Genomic DNA, 8,329 nt, shown 5'->3' with positions numbered 1-8,329 from the left:
GATGAGATGTGGGGTCCCTGCCAGGGAGAGTCTGGCCTGCTCAGGCCTGGGGGAAGTTGAGAATGCAGACGCAGGAGCCATCCCCGTGCTGGTTTTAACTGAAGTAACAGGAGAGCACGTGATAGGGCGCCGGGGGAGGGAGGCGTGAGAAATGAGCTGCGCAGAGAGCCTCATGGAGCAGCATGGAAGGGCTGGAGGAAGAAGGGGAGCTCATGAGTGCAACTGATCGGTAACAGCCAGGCGGAGCCGAGGAGCCCAGCGCAGAAGCAGCAAGGAAGCAGTGAAAGGAACATTGTGGATATTCTTAGTGCCTGGTACCTGGCAGATGGATAGATTTATTTGTAGAATAAATTAGTGAATCATTGACTTCAAATGACCCACTTAAAGCTGGAAGTTCTTTCATAGAAGTAGGAGCACACCTATTATTTTACCCTAATAGAGTCTTCTGGGTGTTGACGATCAAGGAGAGAGGGACCTTGGACTTCAGAGGAAGAGCAGGGAACCCAAGGAGTGATGGCGGGCTGAAGTCCACTCGAGGATGAAAGAGAGCGTGCATGTCCTCAAGGTGTTTACAACAGAGTCAGGGAGAACAAATTACCCCACAGTTTCACCAATAGTGGAACATCCAGTGCTATGAACCTGCAGATGTGAGACGACGTGAGAGCCATACGGGAAATACAGGGGGAGAAGGGACAAGTCAATGGAACCAGGAGGAAACAACCAGAGAAAGGAATTTAAGGCAAGAAGCTTGACTGAATCCTATAAGTTAGAATCTTGGGACAATTGGGGAATTATGAATATGGACTGGATATCTGATGCTGTCACAGAACTGTCCATTTTCTTAGGTATGAGCATGGTACCATGTTTATGTAGAAGACGGTCCTTATTCTTAGGAAATGCAGCCGAAGTACTTAGGAGTGAAGTGACAGGGTGCAGCTCCCAAATGCGCTGGCAAAAATGGTCTCTCTGTGAAAGAGACAAAGAAAATACAGTGAAATAGCCATTACACTTTCTAAGTGGGTTGGCTTCCCTGGTGGCTCAGCAGTAAAGAATCTACCTGCCAATGTAGCAGATGCGAGTTCTATCCCTGGGGCAGGAAGATTCCCTGGAGAAAGAAATGGTGACCCACTCCAGTATTTTTGCCTGGGAAATCCCATGGACAGAGGAGCCTGGTGGGCTGCAGTCCTTGGGATCGCAAACAGTTAGACACAACTTAGTAATTAACAGCAACAAGAAAAAGCAGAGGATGACTCTATTCTTTCCAATTCTGTATGTCTGATATATTTCAGAATAAAAAATTGAGGGAAAGATTAAGAAACTTATTCTTCAGAACCTTGGAGATTCGTCTTGCAAAAACAGTTCTGCTATATACAGGGGGCAGGAGCCACACTGACCCCGGAACGGTTAGAGAAAAAAGAGTAGGCAGAGTCCCAGCAAAGTGCAGAAAATGGAGACAGCATATTTCTTATTTTTTAAAAAAGGTCAGAGGCACAACTATGAAAGGAGTAACCTTAACCCACTTCTCTTTCAACACAGATTGGGAAATAACAACTATGAAAATTCTTTGAGAATTCTTGAGGCTGTGTAACTTACTCCCAGTTTGAGGTAATAATTAACTGGCATTTGTGGAGTGTTTGAACATCCCCAGCACTGCACACATCAGTCCACTGAGTCACTCAGAAGCTGCAGGAGGTGAATGCTAGTATTTCCTCTTTCAGAGTTAAAGCAGTGGAAGCTGTGTGCCCCATCAAAAGTCTCAGCACCTGTCTGGCTCCCTGGCCACCTAGACCTTCCTAACTCAGGCCTTCACCACCTTTCTCAGCTCTCCTTTTAGGGAGTGTGCCAACTAAACCCAACAGTTACCTCCTGGGGTGCTGCACCAGCCCTTGGGGCTTCCTTACCCCAGCCCACTCTTTGGTAATATGTTCTTTATTTAACTCTCTGCTCAAACCATCCGAAGTTGAGTGTGCCCATCTCCCGCTGGAATCCTGGGAGCGAGAGGGTGAGAATAAGAGAAAGAAACTGGAGACAGAGTGAACCCTACCCAGCGAGTAAGCGGGTCAGAAAATAACCCTGGTTGGTGAATAAGGCAGCCCCTTAAAGAAAGTAAAACAGTTTGGGAAAACTCTAGGCGTAGTAGAATCACTCTGGAGAACAATTTGGAAATAGCTCATCATGAAGTTGAACGTGCAAATTCTCTGTGCCCAGAAATTCCACCCGTAACATCTCTCACGCTCTGGAGAACATGTACAGGAATCTTCCCAGCAGAACTGTTTATATCAGGAAAATTCTGGAAACAATATAAATGTCCATCATTCCTATCTAAGTCATGAAATAATACACCAGACTGAAAAGTGAGCGAACTAGAATTACGTGTACCCACGTGAATGACTCCTACCGACAGGACGTTCAGCAAGGATATAAGAAGTCAAAGAACACCATTTCCTGCCGCTAAATGCAGGTGCTACCCTGCATGTGTGGTTGAAAAGCAGGCCAAGCAAACTAGGCGTCGTTTAGGAATACAGACATATGTAGTGAGAGAGGAAGGAGTGGCTGGGGATACTAAACACCAAATTCAAGGTCATGGTAACCTTGACCCAAGCAGAGGAGGAGGGGCACAAAGGAGGAGGCATCCACAGGGGGCCTCAACTCTGCTGGTGATGTGTTATTTCTTACACTGGGTGATTAGCATCTAGGCTTTATTTTATTAATCCTTGTTCCTTATATGTGACAAATATTTAATAAATATTTTAAGGAAACAACAAAACAACTTATGGAGGTTTCCAGGGAAAAGGAAGAGTCATGGGGTTGCTGGACTCCCTGGGCACACGAGGATGGTTTGTTCACATCTCCTCATTCTTTTCTGTTTCTTTGACTCAAAGTAGCACAAACCGTCTAAGGTTTCTGGGGCCTCTCTGAACTCGGGGTTCATTTGGCTGCAGAGTGGTTCCAAGAGCCAAATGCCAGCCCTAAAAACCTCAGAAGAAGCTTCCCTGGGAAACATACCAAGAGAGCACTCGAGTGCATCAGCTTCCTATCGGGAGAGGTTATAGGAGGATTTCTTTTCATTGTACTTCAATGTACGTTGCTTCACAGATACTGCGTTTTTTGCAGAGTGATGGTTTGCAGTGACCCTGTGTTGAGCAAGTCTATGGGCACCGCTTTTCCAATGGCATTTGCTCATTCATGTCTCTGTGTCCCATTTCAGGAACTCTCTCAGTGCTCCAGATTGTTTTACTATGATGACGATATTTGCTGCAGTCATCTGTGATCAGTGATCTTTGATGTTAGTACTACAAAGAGATTATGATTCACTGGAGGATCAAATAATGGTTAGCATTTTTTAGCAATGAAGTATTTTTTAATCAAGGTACGCATATTTTTCAGACATATTACTATTGCACCTTTAATAGACTACAGAATCATGTAAATATAAGTTTTATAGGCACTGAGATGGAGAAGGCAATGGCAACCCACTCCAGGGTTCTTGCTTGGAGAATCCCAGGGATGGCGGAGCCTGGTGGGCTGCCGTCTATGGTGTCGCACAGAGTCAGACACAACTGACACCACTTAGCAGCAGCAGCAGCAGCAAGAAGTGAGACTGAAGAACTCATGCAACTCGACTTATTACAATATTCACTTTATTGCAGTGAACTGGAACAGAGTCTGCAGGATTCTCCAGGCCTGCTGTACAGGGCTCAGGGCATGTCTGGGTTGTGTTAGGGAGTCCTTTAGAAACCACATAACATTGCCTCAAGAAATGCTCTCAGTCATTCCAAGAACTCTTTCAGGGCAGAAGGAAGGAACATTGGTCACTGAAGAAAGGACATTGTCTTCCCTGCCATAGCAAAAGGCTGACGAGGCCTCCTAGAGCCCAGCAGAACAGGGAGGAGCCAAGTTCTGGAAGGGAGCAAACTTGGGCTTGAATCTTGGCTCCACCAATTGCCAGGGTGACCGCACAATTCACTTCACATTCTGAAAGCTCGGTTTCAGCATCTGGAAGCCTGGATCGGTGCACCTGCAGAGGGTGGCTGTGAAGGTCAAGCGGGATCATGTTTGTAGGTTAATCAGCGCCTGCACGGAGCAGGGTCTTCAGAGACCCGGAAGGGACCAGCTCCCTCACCCTCTTGGTCTGACACTCGTTCCCAGGGAAGCCTCTGCCTGGAGTCACTCTCTGATGGTCACGTGGCCCCAGACCCTCCGCTCCGTGTGTGGGTACAGGCTGGCGGGGCCATATCCCCTTGCTCTGCAGACCCAGGCCCATGAGGGTGTGTGACAGGGTCATGGCAGCAGAAAGGAGCATTGGTCACTGAAGAAAAGTCATTGTCTCCCTGAATATACTTCCTTAGGCCTCCCAAAGTCTCTTTCCTCAACATCCCCCAGCACCACCACATCTGTTGGGGGAACCTCTGACTGAAACCTGGCCTGGCACCACAGTAACCATTTGTATGAGTTACTTTTTCCCCAGGAGATCCTAGTAAAGAACTCAGAACTAATAAGCCACCACCAACTGGGCAAATCTGGTAAAGGTCGTAAGGAAAGAGGAGACTCCAGTCCATGCGCCCTCCCAGAGTCCTCCTCGCTGGAATCTATCTTGGCTGAGCAATACACACACCACCAGGAAGGACCCTGAGTCAGTGTGATTGGCCAGAGACAAGCGGGAAACTAATCCCATCACCATAAAACCCAGAGACTGCCAGCCTCATGGCAGAGCAGTCCTCCTGGGTTCCCTCACCCTGCTGCTCTGCACCCGGGCGCCCCTTCCCAATGAAATATCTTGCCTTGTCAGCACTTTCGTCTCCTCGGACAATTCATTTCCAAATGTTGGACAAGAGCCCCCTTGTTAGGAAGCGTGTCCCTTCCTGCAACACCAGAGGTCTCTGCCGGATGAGCCATGGTGAAAGGGACAGGTCCTCTCTGCCGAGTCTAGAAGTCCAGTCCATGGGGTCAGAAGTCCCAAACAGCAGGGGCCTAAACCCCGGCATATACCAGCTAGGACTGCGGCCTGTGGAGCAGGGGAGGGCATGTGCATAGGGGACTGTGTGTAGCAATATGGGCACTTGCCATCTGCCTCAGTAAGGATTAGACCACGTGCTGCTGCAGCTGCTGACCTTCAGCACCTGCTGAAGGAGTTCAGGGCTGAGAGCAGAAATGAGACGCTCTGTGCTTGGGAGAAACTGGCAGAACAGGTCTTCAGATAGTTAAATATTTTCATGCGCCGATTTTATGAGCCCAATTCTTGTATCTCCTCAAATCAAGAAAAGCACTAAAACTCTTCGTGGTGACTGCTATTTCTCATGACTAGCAGAAAGCTTCACGAGACCAGCAGAAACCTTCTGGAAAAACATATGTGCTCGATTGCAAGTACTCCCACTTCATCAGAATCACATATACACTGTCGTTTCCCAGGGCCTCTTCAGAGCAGTTTCTCGGAGCTATCTGAGGGGCTGTGTCCTGGGCTGCAGTCCTCATGCTGCCCCAATACAATTTGACTCGCAGCTCTCAGGTTGTGCTTTTCCTTTTTACGTCAACACAATTCAGGGGTGCAGCAACAGCCTCATCAGCCTCCAAGCCTTCGCCATCACAGCATCTGCACCGTTGTCCCAAAACCCGCTGTCCTCGGGCAGACTCCCTGCCTCTCGCTCTGTCTTGCCCTTTCTGCCAAGATCACTCTCCCTTGGAAGGAACTAGCTCTGCGTCTTCCTCGGAATGCCTCTGGAAGCCAGGAACTGTTACCTCCCTCGGCAACTTTCTGGCCCGTGTTTGGAATGTGATTTACGGTACTGACCGCGAGTACAAGAGAAGGCAAGGCCAGGCCCTCCCAGCTGAGCGCAGGGCTGGGTGGTTCCGGGTCCCCGCGATGATGCAGGCAGGGAGGGCCCCCTTCCGAGGAGGAGTGAGGGGTCTCTGCCTCTAGGGCCCCACAGTGCGGCGGTGGCTGGGGGGGGGGGATCTCTTCCCGCGATGGTACAGTGTGGATACTACTGCAATGTCCTTCCAGCCCAATGGGCTGGCGGGTGAGGGTCTGTCTGGGGAGCTTGAAGGAGACGCTGGGTTTGCTGGGACTTGCTGCTGGGACTGCAGGCTTCAGGCCTGACTCAGCCAGCAGGGCTGGGCGCAGGCCAAGGGCCATGGAAAGACTTGGGGTCACACACGCGGCCACGGGCTGCGCTAGCTCAACCGCTGGGGCAGCCAGGGCTCACTGGGCAGGAGAGCGCGGCCCAGGGAGTCGAGACCTTTATGCAATTATAGAGGCTTTTTCTCCACTTTGGCAAGAAGACATTCCTCTCCCGAGGAGGAATTACGAAGCAAATTGTTCCTGACTCTCTTCAAAGGCCAGGGAGGTTAGGACACTCCATCCTTCTCCAGGAAGCCCAAAAACACAGGCAGATTGGTCTACTCTCCATACTTCAGTGTAAGTCGCTGCCTCTGGCACCTTGACAGAGGTGCCTCCGAGCCCCCAGTCTGGCTGCCGGTGGGACGCAGACTTCTGCTCTCCCTCTTTTCTTTTTTAAGACTTTTTTTTCCCTGTGGACCATTTTTAATGAGTTTACTGAGTTTGTTAAAATATTGCTTCTGTTGTCTTTTATGTTTTTGGTTTTTTGGCCTCTAAGGCACCTGGGATCTTAGTTCCCTAACCAAGGATCAAACCCTCAGCCCCTGCATTGGAAGACAAAGTCTTAACCACTGGACCACGGGGGAAGTCCCTCTGCTTCCTCTTTTATTTGCTGCAACACAATAAGAAATACATGTGCTGGTCCTTATCGCCTGGTTCCTGATACAGAATTCCTAAAACAGTCGTGATTTCCTGGGTGACAGATGCTAGAGGCATCCTTCTGTTCTGTCATTTGATGCTAGTTTCTGGTTCAGAGCTCCTAAATCCTTGGAGTTTCCCATGTGAGGAAACCTCCATAAAAATCCCTCAGCTATGCAGACGGGAGCACACTGTATGGTTGGGAAACTATTCTGGATTAGTCGACACACCCACATGCTGAGAACGACAAGCCCCAAGCCCACATGCGTGGGGATCCTCCTGGACCTTGCCCTGTGTACCTCCTCGCCTGTTTGCCTATGTCCTTCATCATGTCCTCTGTGATCAACCAGGAAACATAAGCTAACGTTTCCCTCACTTCCGTGAGCCGTTCCAGCTCAGAACTGAGAGGGATTCATGCTTTGTAGCCAAGTAAGTCAGAAGTATGGGGGCCCTGGGGGCCCATTACTTGTGATTGGTTCTGAAGTGTGGGCAATCTTGTGAGACAGAGCTTTAACCTGTGGAAACTGATGCTAATACCCAAAATGACTTTAACTAGAGGACACCCTGTTGGTATCCAGAGAGCTAGAAATTGGTTGGCAAGGGGGGAGAAAAAAAAAACATAAATTTGGTGTCAAAAGTGTTGCAGGTAGAGAAACAGCTTGTCCCTTACCCTCCAACCCATGGGAACTTTTCCTCTCAGAGCTTTTACTGGCAATTGCTGCAGTGGAAAACAGGAGGGGCAACAAAAATAACAACCCCAAAAATGTGACAACATTTTGGGTAATTTCACAAAGATCTTACAGTTGCTGACTGCCAGCTGAGACATCAACCCCAACAACCCCTTCTGAATCCTGTCCAGGCTCCCAGTAGCTTGGAGAGCCAGGCAGGCTCTTCTGGCCCCCTGCTCCTTCCACCAGAAATTTCTGTCAAGTGCCAAAGCTTTGTCCAAGCCCCCTTCCTGGCCCCTCACCCTGGACCCCTCTCCAGAAGAAGCCCACCCATCTCTGAATCCCAAATTAAAACCAAATCGTCACCCACCAAAGTTGACTGCTTACCTGTGCCTGGAAACGCAGACTATAAACCTGAACACACTCTGAAGAAATAGGAAATCTACCTTCCTCCTAAATCTCATGGACCCCCTCCCTCACTGGGCAGATTAGGAAATGGGGCTCCAGAGACCATCTCAGATCTGAGATCACTGCAAGTTTCTCAACTCTTAGTTGGATGTTCTTTAAAATATGTCACGCCTCTGCCCCGTCTGGAAATCTAGCATCGTCCGACCAAACCGGAACTAGGAAGAAGCAAATGTTCTCCAGACGGAATGAAGCTTTCCCTCTGGAAATCTGGGATCCCTCCTAAGGCAGGTAGCGTATTGGGCCCCCTGACCTCAGTCTAGCCCCAGAGGCCACACCCCTCAGGCTGCCTGCATAGCTATTCCTTCTAGCGCCCACCCCCAGCCCTCGCTCAGCAGAGTATGCCCCTCCCCATCAGCCCTCCTCCCTTGATCCCTCCCCTACCCCCAACTCCCCCAGACGCAGTGCTCCTGCTCAGCCCAGGCCGACCCTGCTTAGCACT

Source organism: Ovis canadensis, chromosome 21, assembly GCF_042477335.2.
Source record: "Ovis canadensis isolate MfBH-ARS-UI-01 breed Bighorn chromosome 21, ARS-UI_OviCan_v2, whole genome shotgun sequence".
Lineage (NCBI taxonomy): Eukaryota > Metazoa > Chordata > Mammalia > Artiodactyla > Bovidae > Ovis > Ovis canadensis.
The sequence above is the reverse complement of the archived record's forward strand: the minus strand, read 5'-3'. Positions refer to the sequence as shown.